Here is a 17,440-nt window from a genome sequence, read left to right on the forward strand (position 1 = left end):
GACCATGGCCATATAGCCCGAAAAAACCTACAACAACCCAATGATTCCAGCCATGAAAGCCTTCGACAATACAATAAGCAAATAAACAATACAACTAATATAACTCACATATAGACAATAACATAAAAGGATTTAAAAACCCAAGGTGATTAATTGCAATACTCACACTTGCCTCAAGCAAAAGGGAGTTCTTTCTCCCAACCATGGACCTTCCACAGATATATAAACCTCCATTACTTAGTTTCCAGTATTAAAAAACTCTAAAATCATAGCAGTAAATAAAGAACAATAAAAAACGAGGGAATTCCAGACAAGAAACAATCAGGACCAACTAATCACCTCCCAATCGGTGGCGCAGTTGGTTAAACTCTTGTGCCGGCAGGACTGAAGACTGACAGGTCGCAGGTTTGAATCCATGGACAGCATGGATGAGCTCCCTCTGTCAGCTCCAGCTCCTCATGTGGGGACATGAGAGATGCCTCCCACAAGGGTGGTAACACATCAAAACATCCAGGCATCCCCTGGGCATTTTCCAATTGGGTTGTTGGGTGAGTCCAGTGCCCTCTGGGTGAACTACAACTCCCAGATCCAAGCTCAATCACCCCCAACCCTGCCTGTATGCACAGTTGGGCATGTTAGGTTTGTGGGCCAAGTTTGGTCCAGATCTGATCGGGAGCTTTTGGTGGCGCAGTGGGTTAAACCCTTGTGCCGGCAGGACTGAAGACCGACAGGTCGCAGGTTTGAATCCGGGGAGAGCGCAGATGAGCTCCCTCTGTCAGCTCCAGCTCCTCATTCGGGGATTACGAGAGAAGCCTCCCATAAGGGTAGTAACACATCAAAACATCCAGGCGTCCCCTGAGCAATGTCCTTGCAGACGGCCAATTCTCTTACACCAGAAGCAGTTACTCAAGTCGCTCCTGACACGACAAAAAAAAAAAAACCTCCCAATAAAGGATTCCCCCAAGCAGTAAGACGTCACTCCTTAAACTATCGGGCCATTAAATGCTAATCAAAGTGGCCAATGGAAACATTCACACCTACCTGAAGCAGACAAGAGTTCTTTTTCCCACCCTGGACCTTCCACAGATATATAAACCTCCCTTACTTAGTCTTCAACAGACCTCTCAACCTCTGAGGATGTCTGCCATAGATGTGGGTGAAATGCCAGGAGAGAATGCTTCTGGAACATAACCATGCAGTCCAGAAAACTCACAGCAACCCACGGGAAGGAGAAACCTGCAGAGCCAATAAAATACTGTATTTTGTCGAATGTTTTCATAGCTGGAATGGTCATCGAACACAGAAACTCCTGCCTTCAGACTGATCTGACCGCAGCAGGGAGTTCCACAACCCCTTTCCAATGCCAGAGATACAGCTTAATGGTGTAACATTGCTATACGCCTGCAAAACATGGACTGTCTACAGACGTCACATGCAACTCCTGGAACGATTCCATCAGCACTACCTCCGGAAAATCAGGCAAATATCTTGGGAAGACAAGCAGACAAACGTCAGTGTGCTGGAAGAAGCAAAGACCACCAGCACTGATGCGATGGTTCGCCATCAACTCTGCTGGACCGGAAACGTTGTCTTGATGCCCGACCACCATCTCCCAAAGCAGTTGCTCTACTCCGAACTCAAGAATGGGAAAACAGAATGTTTGCGGGCAGGAAAAGAGATTGAAAGATGGGCTCAAAGCCAACCTTAAAAACGCTGGCATAGACACTGAGAACTGGGAAGCCCTGGCCCTTGAGCGCTCCAGCTGGAAGTCAGCTGTGACCAGCAGTGCTGTAGAATTTGAAGAGGCACGAATGGAGGGCGAAAGAGAGAAATTTGCCAAGATGCATCAAGCCAACCCCGACCGAGACTGCCTTCCACCTCACTGTGGAAGAACATGCAGATCAAGAATAGGGCTCCGAAGTCACCTACCAGGACACCGATCTTCAAAGACAATCCTACGAGGGATTGCCTAAGTACCTTTTGTTATAAATATATGAAAGATAGGGCATACATCTTAATTAAATATATACCATCTAACATGGGGATGGTCCTTGTTGTGGTTGTTAGTCCTTCTGCCGATTGGCCAAAACTTAACTCTTATTATATCATTCCAGTTTGGTGTCCTTGGCAAAACTATGAATTCCCCGATTATAAACTATCTTTTACTGGGGGGGTCATGTTACTAGGGCCACTTCACCTAGTAACAGCAAACCCTTCACCTAGCCGTAGCCAATCCGCTTTGTTCCTTTCCTTTCCCTCTGCTCTAGGGATTTTTTAAGGTGAAACCCATTAATTATTTTAAGTTGGATAATAGAAGGGTCTGTATGCCAAGTTTGGTTTGGATCCCTCAACCAACCAACATACATACATACATACTCTGACTGATTGATAAGATAGATGGTAGATAGATTTACTTTCCGGCTATGTGCCTAAGGTGTGTCTATTTAAATCATGAATGAATCCTATGCTTCAACTTGAATCTCCTCTCCAAGAGACTAAATTATGTACCTCTATCCCAAAACCTGAACTCCAAAATAGATTCCAAACATTTTGAACATGGGTTTGAAGCATCCTTGAAATGGGTTTGAAGCATGTTTATATGCAATCGATCTTGATGTCTATATTATCCCCTTGTCAGCATGCCCACAGAGGTTGCCAATGATGCATTCCTCCCCAGATTAACACCAACTCAGGGCATGTTTCTCACCGGGATACACAACAATATCGAGATCAACACGATTACTTAATCATACCACTTTCCAGTGAGAACAAAATGAAACACACTACCCTTTGGTTCCACTGCCTGAAATTTTTTTTTTGCTATATAGCCCCTTCACTAGAAACATTCAAAAAGGACCTTAAAACCTGGCTCTTCCACTGCACCTTTGGCGAGTAGGTGCACAACACATTACTGCACCCCTCAACGCTTTTTATTTTATTATTATTTCTCGCACTTCTACCCCACCCTTCTCAACCCCCGAGGGGGGGGGGGACTCCGGGCGGCTTACAAAAAGGCACAATTCGATGCCAGCACAACAACAAGGTAAAAAATAAAACATATAAACAGTAATTAAAACAATTAAAACAATCCATTATAAAACATCACAATCCCTAAAAACAATTTAGTGCTCAATGTTTACCAGCTCAGAGTCCGTAACTTCAAATTCCGCATTGTCCAATCCATCAATTCTAGTTGTCGCTTGTCCCTTATCTATCCGCCAGATTACCCGAAGGCCTGGTCCCAAATCCATGTTTTTAATTTCCTTCTAAAGGAGAGGAGGGATGTCGATGACCTAATTTCCCTGGAGAGTGAGTTACACAGGTGAGGGGCCACCACCGAGAAGGCCCTGCTCCTAGTCCCCACCAATCTCACTGGTGATAGAGGTAGGGCCAAGAGCAGGGCCTCCCCAGAAGATCTTAAACTCTGAGGCGGGACGTAGACGGAGATGCGTTCAGACAGATACGCTGGGTCGGAACCATATAGGGTTTTGTAGGTCCAAACCAGCACTTTGAATTGTGCTCGGAATTGGATCGGCAGCCAGTGGAGCTGACATAACAGAGGGGTGGTGTGCTCCGGTGAGTAATCTGGCTGCCACCCACTGGACTAATTGAAGTTTCTGAACAGTCTTCAAAGACAACCCCACTTAATCTATATGGGATGTAACGAGAGCGTGGACCACTGTGGCCAGATCAGACTTCCCAAGGTACGGGCGCAACTGGTGCACAAGTTTTAATTGTGCAAAAAGCTCCAGGATCACTCCCAAGCTGCGAACCTGCATCTTCAGGGGGAGTGGAACCCCGTCTAACACAGGCTGTAACCCTATGCCCTGTTTGGCCTTACGACTGACCAGTAGGACCTCTGTCTTGTCTGGATTCAGTTTCAATGTGTTAGCTCTCATCCAGTCCGACACAGCAGCCAAGCACTGGTTCAAGGTTTGGACAGCCTCCTTGGTGACAGGTGGAAAGGGGTGACAGATTTGGACATCATCTGCATAGAGATAACACCTCATTCCGAAACTTTTGCCAATGGAGTACATGCCCTTCAAATGGGAAGTTTAGCTTCACAACTGGGGAGATGGTGGCGGGGTATAAATAATAATAATAATTATTATTATTATTATTATTATTAATTGTGGAATATTTCCGGCACCGGCTTCAGGACAAGACACGGAACAGAAACAACCTTGGTCAGCATTTCTCAGCCTGTTAGTCTCGACCCCTGGGTAGGTTGTGGGGAAGTTTCAGAGGGGTCGCCAAGGACCATCAGAAAACACATATTTCTAATGGTCTTCCCTTTGGCAGAGAAGGCTGACGATCTCTCCGTCTGTCCTTCTCTTCCATTTTGGAAACAGACAGCAAATCCTCACTCCAAAAACCTTCATCTGGTGTGATTGGCTGGCCTCTCAGCCAAGGGGGGGGGGGGCTGTTTCTGAGACTCCAAGCAAGGAGGGGAGAGCAAACATGCTTGGCACATGTCAGCATAGTGCACATGTGTAGCTGAGGGAGAGCATGCGAGGCTGGAGAGAGGCTCTCACCAGCAAGTTCCTCCAAGGCATGAGGGTTTGTGGGAAGTATGGCCCAATTCTATTATTGGTAGGGGTCCAGAATGCTCTTAGATTGTAGGTGAACTATAAATCCCAGCAACTACAACTCCCAAATGTCAAAATCAATGCTCCCCCACCCGCAACCCCACAAGTTTTCAAATTTGGTGTATTGGGTATCTGTGCCAAATTTGGTCCAGTGAATGAAAATGCATCCTGCATATCAGATATTTACATGTGTCCAGAGGAATGTGTCCAGAGGAGGGCGACTAAAATGATCAAGGGTCTGGAAAACAAGCCCTATGAGGAGCGGCTTCAAGAGCTGGGCATATTTAGCCTCAAGAAGAGAAGGCTGAGAGGAGACATGATGAGGGCCATGTATAAACATGTGAGAGGAAGTCATAGGGAGGAGGGAGCAAGCTTGTTTTCTGCTTCCCTGGAGACTAGGACACGGAACAACAAACTAGAAGAAAAGAGATTCCATCTGAACATGAGGAAGAACTTCCTAATTGTGAGAGTCGTTCAGCAGTGGAACTCTCTGTCCTGGAGTGTGGTGGAGGGTCCTTCTTTAGGAGGGTCGCTCTCAGTTGTATGCATTGAAGAGAATATGGACACAAGGATGTTGGTGCATGAAGGCACTGCGGTTGCCATTTTAACTCTTGCTAGCATTGAGGAACGTAGGTTCATAAAAGGCCGACTAGGATCTACTTGATTAATTGCAATTGCAATCTATCTATCTATCTATCTATCTATCTATCTATCTATCTATCTATCTATCTAAATGCTCTGTGCATTATGAGTACCTTAAAAACAAAAGAACCAATGAACAAAATCACACCAAATTTGGCAACAAAACGTCTCACAAGACAAGGAGTGACCATCACTCAAAAAATTGTGATTTTGTCTTTTGGGAGTTGAAGTTGCTGGGATTTATAGTTCACTTACAATCAAAGAGCATTCTGAACTCCACCAATGATGGAATTGAACCAAACTTGGCACACAGAACTCCCCTGACCAACAGAAAACACTAGAAGGGTTTGGTGGGCACTGACCTTGAGTTTTGGAGTTGTAGTTCACCTACATCTAGAGAGCAGTGTGGGCGCAAACAATGATGGATCTGGACCAAACTTGGCACGAATACTTAATATGCCCAAATATAAACACAGATGGAGTTTGGGGGAAATAGACCTTGACATTTGGGAGTTGTGGTTACTGGGATTTATAGTCCACCTACAATCAAGGAGCATTCTGAGACGGCCCATTAGAGTAAGAATTGTTTGGCAAAGTTCTTGTCACTTTTCAAGTAAGATAAGGGAAAATCTTCCCCTCTGTTTCTGTTTGCCTTCCATTGATAACATGCACCCCAGGCTGCCCTCATTGTTCTCCTGTCTCACAGCCAGGAAGGGTATTCACAACACTCAAAACACAATAGGTCAGCCCTGCTTGAGCTTTTTGTCTTGCAGGCCACATGGCATTTCCTTTTTTTAAAGACTCATTCACAGATTCCTTTGTGTTCTATCGTCCCGCCTCCCTCTCTCCTGATTTGCTGTTGCCGCCAGGTGGCAGAGGTCTCCCCACTGGATCCTACGGACCACTGGAGCTTCCTGATTGGTCCAGAGGCGCCGGGGGCGGGAGGGCCAATTCCCAGCTGTTTGCCCATCGTCCAATCACGGTGGAGGGCGGCAGGGAGGCCGGGGCGGGAAGTTTGAACTCTGCAACTTTGAATTTACTATAAATATGACTGTATTGGTGTATTCTCCTCATGCTCTGCTGGCGAATGATTGCAGCTCTGCATCCTTTTCAGCTGAATCGCTAATAAACCTCGATGGCTTTTCAGCTGAATCGCTAATAAACCTCGATGGCTTTTCTTCAACTTGGTGAGACCTTTCATTGGGAAGATCAGGGAAAAATATTGGGTGCTTCTCTGACTCGCCAGGGAAAAAGAACTCTTTGATGAGTCTAATTGGTCTCTGCCTCCTGGCAAAGACCCCCTAAATTCCAGCTCTAGATCAATTACATATATTAGAATCCAACACTTTTCTCATTACTTTATTTTCCAGATCACCAGACAGGGCCACAGCAACACATGACAGGAGACAGCTAGTAGATTAGAAAGGAGTTTTGAATCCCAAATGCGGAACAACAGCTGCTCTAGAATAGCTCACCCATCACATCTCTTGCCTGAAAATAGCACTAATGAAGTTTGGTGAAGCCAGAAAGGATTATTGGATACAAAGAGAGTATATAACATCCCTTTCTGGTATGTGGTACATTCTTGTGCTATGTTCCCCTTCCAAAACCCCTAAAATAGATCCCCCAACGCTTGAAACCGGTCCGCCTCTGCAGAAGAAATCTAAGTTTGAATAAGAGAAGCCATATCTCTTGGGGCTTTTGGAAAATGTGCGATTCCTTGGGTTTCTCTTCCCATATGCATAAACTTTAACAACGTCTTGGGAGCGCAGCCTGCGAGATTCCTATTTTAATGGACTGCAGCACTAGTAAATATCCCATTTCACTTCCAGGGCAATAAATGTGGTTTGATCCACATTTTCCACATTTTCTTGCAGTTGCATAGTGAAATCTAGAGGCTGAAAATGTAAAGAGCCTTTGTCGAACTGGCACTAAGCAACAGTTCTTTGGCCTGAAAGATAATGCATCTCCATGTGCAAGTGGGAAGGCTAGCTAGTTTGCTTCTTCTCCTCTTGGTCTGACTTTATTTTGAGGTCAGCTTACAGAAGACTGAAGCCAAGGAAGGAAACATAATGAGGTTGCATCCATCTATGCTGATGATTGTGCCATCACCACTCAAGCAGGAAGCTTTGAAATGGTTGAACAGATACTTGTTATTGCCGCATATTGATTTATTGGGAGATTTCAAAGCTGTGATCATGTGTGTGCTGGCACGGCTGTACCAGGAGATTTGATTCTTTCTTGCACTGTTTGTTTACACCCGCACCTTTCCCCAGGTTTTGGAGAGAAAAGGGGACTTTCCGTTCAGTCTCACAGTTTGAAGCCTTACAGTAGGAGGTGTGGGCTTCTCTCAACCCCACCTGTAAAAAGCTTTGCTTCTTACAGCTCTGCCGGGGTTAAAGATATAGAACTGAACTCGAACATGACACCACCACCCCACCCCACCCCCAATAAGAGATAGTAATTTATAGTTTTGCTAAGGGCAAGGACGCCAGGCTGGATAATAAGGCTGTGCCAGGAGATTTATTTGAATTTCATCTGGGCCATGCATTTTGCGAGTAGGTAGCTTTCCCCAGGTTGCAATCACAGGGCCAACAACCTATCAATCATCGTTAGAGCCTTTACACCCGCCCCTTTCCCCAGGTTTTGGAGGGAAAAGGGGACTTTCAGTTCAGTCTCACAGTTTGAAGCCTTACAGTAGGAGGTGTGGGCTTCTCTCCACCCCACCTGTAAAAAACTTCGCTTCTTACAGCTCTGCTGGGGTTAAAGATATAGAACTGAAGTCGAACATGACACCACCACCACCACCACCCATAAGAGATAGTAATTTATAGTTTTGCTAAGGGCAAGGACGCCAGGCTGGATAATAAGGCTGTGCCAGGAGATTTGATTCTTTCTTGCACTGTTAGTTTGTTTGAATTTCATCTGGTCCATGCATTTTGCGATTGGGTAGCTTTCCCCAGGTTGCAATCACAGGGCCAACAACCTATCAATCATCGTTAGAGCCTTTACACCCGCCCCTTTCCCCAGGTTTTGGAGGGAAAAGGGGTCTTTCAGTTCAGTCTCACAGTTTGAAGCCTTACAGTAGGAGGTGTGGGCTTCTCTCAACCCCACCTGTAAAAAGCTTCGCTTCTTACAGCTCTGCCGGGGTTAAAGATATAGAACTGAAGTCGAACATGACCCCCCCCCCCATAAGAGATAGTAATTTATAGTTTTGCTAAGGGCAAGGACACCAGGCTGGATAATTAGGTTTAAGCCTTGGTCAGTTTGGTGTGTATCATTTAATCAAGGCTTTATGCCCTATTTTCATATATTTACAGCAGAAAGTAACCAATTTATTTCTGAAAATCATGCCACAAAAGTATTTGAATTTTCCCATCTGAGGCACACCTGGGCTCCTGATGGTCCCCCATCTCACAAACAAGGGACTCTCTTTCCCACTCATGGATATATTTCCCTTTATGGACCTTCCTATGAATAATATGAACTATGGACACTGGGGGAAGGTAGTTGGGTTTACTCTCTGTGTTATGATTTCTATATTTTCATATTTTCTCCTGTATTTCTATATTTCCCTTCATGTATTTGACCTTGCCCTGACGCTTTTGCCCCCTTCCCCTCTCCTTGGGGGAAATCTACAAGGAAGCTGCCCTGCCTCTGGAAAAGCAATCAGCAATCATGAAAAGACCCTTATCTTTGGACATTCTTTGCATGGACAATAGTAAAGGAAATCCTTTTGACTTCGGAGTTGGGCTATCTTAAGGGTTCTTGTCTGGCAGACTTTTTAATCAAATAACAATGGGGGGTATATGACCTTAGGAAAGTCCTCTTTTCCTCCAAGTCATTTTTCTTTCAAATCTTTCCACTAAGGACATTCATAAAAGTTTCCCCTTTGTGCCCTATCTGATTGTAAGAGGAAAACCTGGATTAAGCCATCAATGCTTATCACAGACCCATCTCAGGACTATAAAGTGGCTTCTCTGGAAGGCCGATCCCCGGACTCGATAAGCCTAAGGACATTAAAACTCCATAATCCACTCCAGAATGCATTGTCTCCCTTCATCCTGCCTCCCTGCCTTCTGATTCGCTGGAGCGTCGAGGCAGCAGGAGCCTCCTGATAGGCTCTGGCACCCCGCTAAAGCCCTGCAATTGGCCCTGATGCATGGGGGATGGCCAAGTCTCCTCCCAGCTGTTTGCGCATCAGCCAATCCCCTTCAAGCTGGGTGGGAGGGGGGAGCGGGATTTTGAAACTCACAACTCTGTATTTTCTATAAAAATGGCCTTTATTTCTGTAACCACATGCTCTGCTTGGCGAATGATTGCCGCTCTGCATCCTTTTCAGTTGAATCGCTAATAAACCTCGGTGGCACTTCCTTCTACTTGGTGAGACCTTTTATTGGGAAAAATCAGGGATTGGGTGCTTCTCTCTGTCTCGCCAGGGTAACGAACTCTTTAAGGAGTCTGATTGGTCTCTGCCTCCTGCCAAAGACCCCTACATTCCTGCTCTATAACAGAACTACAGCCAGCCTTTGCTGGGAAAAAGGAAAACCTCTACAGCTTTGCTGAAGAGTAAAGTTACAGTTCCACAGCCTTCATGGGGAAACTAAAAGGACACCAGCTTGGCAGATATGCAGCAACCATTGCCTTTTAAGGGACCACTTGGGCTATCCATAATGCAGCTTGGAGCCGGGAAAGAAAGCTACTAGTTTTTCAAGATTATAAAGCACTTAATTCATTTGTTGGAAGATTTAAGCCTTAATAAAGAACTTTGTTGAACCTATTTTGAGCCTCTACAGAACTTTGTGTTTGGAAACCTTTGGGACCCTTTAGCTGAGGCACCCCAGCGTCCCGTTGGACATACAGAAAGCATGTCCTGTAAACAGACATTGTCATAGGCCCAGCGTGTGACAGCACAGATATATGTTGGATTTCGTATCACAAATCACAAGTCAAACACTTATTATTATTATTATTATTATTATTATTATCTATATATATATAAATGCTCTGTGCATAATGAGTTCCTTAAAAACAAAAGAACCAATGAACAAAATCACACCTAATTTGGCAACAAAACGTCTCACAACACAAGGAGTGACCATCACTCAAAAAATTATGGTTTTGTCATTTGGGAGTTGTAGTTGCTGGGATTTATAGTTCACCTAAAATCAAAGAGCATTCTGAACTCCATCAATGATGGAATTGAACCAAACTTGGCACACAGAATTCTCAATACCAACAGAAAATATTGGAAGGGTTTGGTGGGCATTGACCTTGAGTTTGGGAGTTGTAGTTCACCTACATCCAGAGAGCTCTGTGGACTCAAACAGTGATGGATCTGGACCAAACTTGGCACAAGCACTCAATACGCCCAAATATGAACACAGGTAGAGTTTGGGGGAAATAGACCTTGACATTTGGGAGTTGTAGTAACTGGGATTCACAGTTCACCTACGATCAAAGAGCATTCTGAGCCCCACAAACGACAGAATCTGGGCAAACTTCCCACACAGAACCCCCATGACCAACAGAAAATACTTAAGGCCATCCAATCCAACTCCCTTCATCAGGGCAAGAAAACGAAATCAAAGTACTCCTGACAAAGACCTATCCAACCATAGATATAGATAGATAGATATGATTCACACACATACACAGATATAGTATCATAGATTTGAAAGGGACCCTTAAAGAAGGACAATATGTTGTATGTTCCAAGGGGGGCAAACCAGACACTCTCCACATCAACACTGACAAAGAAACAACAAGACAAACTGTTGACCCACAAGCAGAAAGAAATCTATATATATAAATTTCCTACTGGCGTCCAACGGGGAAGCACAACTCTAAAACTCCTCCACAAAACTCTACCAAAATTGCCATGCCCCAAGGACAACCCACTACATACAAACTAATCCACTCAGAAATCAAAACCACACAACAACAACCACAAAAAACGGCAAAACAACTGAGCATGCGCACTGGCGCAAACTCCCCGACGCGCGCGCACACATGGCCCCTCACCCTCTCCCCCGGCGCAGCAAACACACACATCCGCACGCGCGCGCCCCCTCATCCCCCCCCCCCCCGGCGCGGCACACACACACATCCGCACGCGCGCGCCCCCTCATCCCCCCGGCACGGCACACACACACGCGCGCGCGCCCCCTCACCCCCCCGGCGCGGCACGCACACGCGCGCCCCCCTCAACCCCCCCCCCCCGCGCAGCACACACACGCGCGAGCGCGCCCTCACCCCCTTGGCGCGGCACCCCTTCTAAACCCATCCCCCCTCCCCTCCTCCCTCTTACCCTTCTCACGTTACCTCCAAGCCACGCTCCCTTCTAATCAGTCAAGGAAGAAAGGAGAGAAAGAGGGAGGGAAAGAAAAAGGGGGAGGAAGGAAAGTTAGAGAAGGAAGGAGAGAAGGAAAGAAAAAAGGGAAAGAAGGAAGGAAAGAAGGAGCGAACGAAGGGGGGGAAGATGTAGAGAAAGAGGGAGGGAAGGAAAAAGAGAAGGAAGAAAAGAGAGACTGCAGAAGAGAAAAAGGAAGAAGGAAGGAAAGAGGGAGCGAAGGAAGGGGATAAGATGTAGAGAAAGAGGGAGGGAAAGAAAGGAGGAAAGAGAGAAGGAAGAAAACAGAGACAGCAGAAGAGAAAGAAAAAGGGGGAAGAAAGGAAAGCAATAGAGAAGGAAGGAAGGAGAGAAGGAAAGACGGGAAGGAAGGAAGGAAGGAAAGAAACAGGGAGTGAAAGAAGGAGGGAAAGAAGGGGAGATAGGGGAAAGGTTGGCCACAGCAACACGTGGCGGGTACAGCTAGTTACATATATAAGAAACCAACACTTTCTCATTACTTTATTTTCCAGATCAACAGACTGGGCCACAGCAACGCGTGGCAGGGGACAGCTAGTTAAATATAAAGAAAGAAGACAAGTTACTTGTTAGAAGAACAGATGAAGGAAGAACTATTTTCTTCCTGGTGCTGCTGTTGCTTTTCAGTTAAGCCAAGAGAGACATTAGTGGAGGAACAGAAAGGCTAAAGCATCAATAAGGATCAAAGCCAACCTCCTGGCTGTAAATGGAGATGCGGGAGTTGAGGAAGTTTTTCACTGTGGAATTTGTCACCTGAGCATCCAAGGATTCACAAAAGCCTCAAAAGGATGAATGGTTTGTATTCACACACCCAAACAAAGAACGATCAGAAATAAGATACCTGAGAGAGAGCCTTTGGAGACGATGGTCACTGCTATAACTAGAAATGATGTGACTATCTGAATTCTGGCCATTAAAGATTGGCATTTTGAAGTGTTGCCCTGTTCCTCTCCTTCCGCCTATCTCTCTGTTTATGCCCCTGTTTTCCTCGAAGTATATGGAGAGTTACAAACATAAAGGATAAGAGCAGCGGCCACTGAATTGCCATCATATTTCCTATTTCTATTGCAAAACCGGACAGTGAAAAAAAGCAGATAGGAAGGAAAACAACTATAAGTTGAGTTGTGGAACTGGAGGAGACTTCTGCAAATAGCTGTAAACTGCTAAAAAGATCAATAAATCAGCAAACCTGATTACGAAATTCAGCCTATCCTACTTTGGTCATTTAATGACACATAATAGTGGAAATCATCTATCGGATAGATAGCAAGCTGTTTAACCTCAGCAGGCCGAAAGCCAAAACCAAGATTACAACAACATCTGTTATAGAACTCCAATATACCAATGACAACGTCGTCTGTGCGCATTCAGAAGATCTACAAGCCACTCTAAACACCTTCGCAGAAGCAGGTACAAAGGAAGGCCAAAGCTAAGACACGTCAAACCCGCATTTTGGACTTTAGGAGAGCTGATTTCCAATAAATGAAGGAAACACTGAGCAGCATTCCGTGGACACAGATACTAAAAGACAAGGGAGTTACGGATGGATGGGAATTTCTCAAGAGTGAAATACTCAAGGCGCAATTGCAAACCGTGCCAACAAAGAGAAAAAATAGGACAAGTGCAAAGAAGCCAGAATGGATGTCCAAAGAACTTCTAACTGTGCTAAGACACAAAAGAGACATGCACAAGAAGTGGAAAAAGGGAGAAATCACCAAAGAAGAATTCAAATAAATAGCCAACACTTGGAGGGAAAAGGTCTGCAAGGCTAAAGCACAAAATGAGCTCAGGCTTGCCAGCGACATTAAAAATAATAAAAAGGGCTTCTTTTCTTGTGTCAGTAGAAAAAGAATAAACAAGGAGGTGATAGGGCCTCTTCGAGGAGAAGATGTGGCAAACCTGACAGGGGGTAGGGAAAAGGCAGAACTACTTAATGCCTTCTTTGCCTTGGTCTTCTCACAAAAAGAAAGTCATCTTCAACCTCAGCAAGATGGAGTGGATGAGGGATTAGAGGACATCCAACCACAAATTGGGGAACAAGTCGTCCAGGAATACCTGGCCACTCTAAATGAGTTCAAGTCCCCTTTCAGGGCCAGATCAACTACACCCAAGAGTATTGAAGGAATGAGTGGAAGTCATTTCCAAACCATTGGCAATCATCTTCGAGAGTTCTTGGAGAACGGGAGAAGTTCCAGCAGATTGGAGGAGGGCCAATGTGGTCCCAATCTTCAAGAAGGGGAAAAAGGATGACCCAAACAACTACCGTCCGGTCAGCCTCACGTCGATACCGGGCAAGATTCTGGAAAAGATTGTTAAGGAAGCGGTCTGAAAACACTTAGAAACAAATGCGGTCATCGCTAATGGTCAACATGAATTTATCAAAAACAAGTCATTTTTAATGGATTTATCAAAAACAAGTCATGCCAGACTCATTTGAATTCTTTTTTCGATAGGGTTACAAGCTGGGTAGATGCGGGGAATGCCGTGGATGGAGCGTACCTGGATTTCAGGAAGGCCTTCAACAAGGTCCCCCATGACCTTCTGGCAAGGAAACTAGTCCAATGTGGGCTAGGCAAAACCACAGTGAGGTGGATCTGTACTTGGTTAAATGGATGAACCCAGAGGGTGATTCTCACCAAGGCTTCCTCTTCATCTTGGAAAGAAGTGACGAGAGGAGTGCGTCACTTCTTTCCAAGAGAGAAGCCTCCTACAAGGATGGTAAAACATCAAAACACATCCGGGCGTCCCCTGTGCAATGTCCTTGCAGACAGCCAATTCTCTCACACCAGAAGCAACTTGTTGTTTCTAAAGTCGCTCCTGACACAATTTAAAAAAATTATCTTCTGACACAATCAATAATAAATTATGATCATGTTTATTTATACCCCACTTTTTCTTTCCACAATGAGACTCAAAGCTGCCTTAGTAAGTTGAAGTATATCTTAGGGCAGTGGTTCTCAATGCCGTGACCCCTTAAGACAGTCCTTCATGTGGTGGTGACCCCCAACCATAACATTGATTTTGTTGATACTTCATAACAGTCATTTTCCTACTGTTATAAATCATAATGTAAATATCAGATATGCAAGATGTATTTTCATTCACTGGACCAAACTGGGCACCAAACATGTAAATGCTAGTGGGGTTGGGGGAGGCCTGATTTTGTAATTTGGGAGTTGTAGTTGCTGGGATTTATAGTTCACCTATAATCAAAGAGCATTCTGAACTCCACCAGTGATGGATTTGAACCTAATTTTCCACACAGAACTCCCATGACCAACAGAAAACACTGGAAGGGTTTGGTGGGTATTGACCTTGAGTTTTGAAGTTGTAGTTCACCTACATCCAGAGAGCACTGTGGACTCAAACAATGATGGATCTGGAACAAACTTGGCACGAATACGCAACATGCCCAAATGTGAACACAGTTGGAGTTTGGGGGAAATAGACCTTGACTTTTGGGAGTTGTAGTTGCTGGGATTTATAGTTCACTACAAACAAAGAACATTCTGAACTCCACCAATGATAGAATGGGCTCAAACGTCCCGCATGGAATCCCCTTGACCATCAGAAAATACTGTGTTTTCAGATGGTCTTTGGCGACCCCTCTGACACCCCTTTGCGACCCCCTCAGGGGTCCCGACCCCCAGGTTGAGAAACACTGTCTTAGGGCAAAGAGCACTCCAATATCCCACCTGTGAGTCATAATGGGAATGGAATGAAACAGAGTCTGGCTGGTCATCTGTTCGGGGAGCTTTGATTTCTTTCTTCCTCCTTGCCAGAAGGGGGTTGGACTAGATGGCCCTTGGGGTCCCTTCTAAATCTAGGATTCCATGACAATATTTCTCTATGTGTTCTTCACAATAAGAGTAATGAAAACAGAGGAATGGATGCACTACCAGCTTGAACCAGTCTTTGGAAATAAAATCTGGTCAACTTTAAAAATACAGTAAAAGGCGGAAACGGAAGACCAAGGAACAGAATCACATTCATCGATTGCCCATGTGCATGAATATGTGTTGTGTGCACACCATCAAGAAAGAAAGGACATAGGAATGTGTGTGTGCATGGACACTTCCCTCTTTTTCTTCTTTTTTTCCAGAGTCGAAACTCATAAAATATAATTACCTTCTCAGGAATGTTTTATAATATTATTGAGGAAAGACCAATCCCTGCTCTAAGAATCGCAGACATTTCTGCGGTACTCTTTGGCTACGACGAAGTTTCCAAATGAAAAAGTGTGGTTTGGAGCACTGCGGGGATCGTTCCAAGTTGGTCTGTGGTACCAGCGCATGGATCCAAGCCAGGAAACAGAAGGCGAGAGAGAGAGGTTTTGGGCTCAGAAATAAAAGGGCCCCCTTGCTCCCTCTTCTTTGGGTCTTTTTTTTTTTTTTGAAAGGCTGATCCAAAGCAGAAGGGACCCCGAAACCACAGATAGGTTCATATTTTGATTCATAATAAATGCTTCCCCAAACCACAGTACTTTCAGCAAAAGGAAGACAAAAAAAAATCAAAGTCCTCCTGAAAGATGGCCATCAAACTCCTCTTTAATAATAATAATAATAATAATAATAATAATAACTGTTCTGTCACACGCTGGGCCTGTAAATCCTCTCACAAATCCCGCAACAACAAACCAAGGATGAGCTTGCAGCACTGCCTAGTTTGGAAGAAGTCAGCAATGGCATCAGCCAACAACAAAAAAAACAACAAAGCCAGCGGACCTGATGGGATCCCTGCTGAAATCTTTAAAGAGAGAGGACCTGCGCTGACACAACTCCACCAGCTCATAGAAAAAGTGTGGGTGACCGAGAAAATCCCAGCAGATCTCAAGGATGCCACCATCATCACCCTCTTCAAAAAAAAGGGGAAAGAACAGACTGCGGAAACTATCGAGGTATCTCCCTTCTAACCTCAGCTGGGAAAATCCTCGCAAGAATCCTTGCAAACCACCTTCTGCCCGTCTCAGAAGACACCCTCCTTTCCGCTACCTTGGCAGCCACCTCTCCACCAAAGTCAACATCGACACCGAAATACAACACCGCCTGAGCTCTGCGAGTGCAGCATTTTTCCGAATGAAGCAGAGAGTGTTTGAGGACCGGGACATCCGTAGGGATACCAAGGTGCTTGTTTATAAAGCTATTGTCCTCCCAACCCTGCTATATGCCTGTGAAATGTGGACTGTCTACAGATGTCACATGCAACTCCTGGAACGATTCCATCAGCACTGCCTCCGGAAAATCCTGCAAATCTCTTGGGAAGACAGGCGGACAAACGTCAGTGTGCTGGAAGAAGCAAAGACCACCAGCATTGAAGCGATGGTCCTCCGCCACCAACTCCGCTGGACCGGCCACGTTGTCCGGATGCCCGACCACCGTCTCCCAAAGCAGTTGCTCTACTCCGAACTCAAGAACGGAAAACGGAATGTTGGTGGACAAGAAAAGAGATTTAAAGACGAGCTCAAAGCCAACCTTAAAAACTCTGGCATAGACACTGAGAACTGGGAAGCCCTGGCTGGAGGTCAGCTGTGACCAGCAGTGCTGCAGAATTTGAGGAGGCACGAATGGAGGGCGAAAGGAAGAAGCGTGCCAAGAGGAAGGCGCATCAAGCCAACCCCGACCGAGACCGTCTTCCACCTGGAAACCAATGCCCTCACTGCGGAAGATGCAGAGCAAGAATAGGGCTCCACAGCCACATACGGACCCACAAGAATGTTGGAAGACAATCATCCTCGGAAAACGAGGGATCACCTAAGTAAGTAAGTAAGGGCCTGTAAAGAATTTCCATTAGAATAGGATGTGCAAACTTTGCCCAGCAGGAAGCCAGGGGGCCCAAGGAG

At 45.3% G+C, this 17,440-nt stretch overlaps 1 protein-coding gene across 3 annotated transcripts in view; it reads right to left on the bottom strand.

Annotated features, from left to right (window-relative positions):
* MEGF6 (multiple EGF like domains 6) overlaps window positions 1–17,440 on the bottom strand; it is a 232,694-nt gene that overhangs the window by 134,535 nt on the left and 80,719 nt on the right. The window lies entirely within an intron of this gene.

The sequence above is a fragment of the Anolis sagrei genome, chromosome 13 (genome assembly GCF_037176765.1).
Source record: "Anolis sagrei isolate rAnoSag1 chromosome 13, rAnoSag1.mat, whole genome shotgun sequence".
Taxonomy (NCBI): Eukaryota; Metazoa; Chordata; class Lepidosauria; order Squamata; family Dactyloidae; genus Anolis; species Anolis sagrei.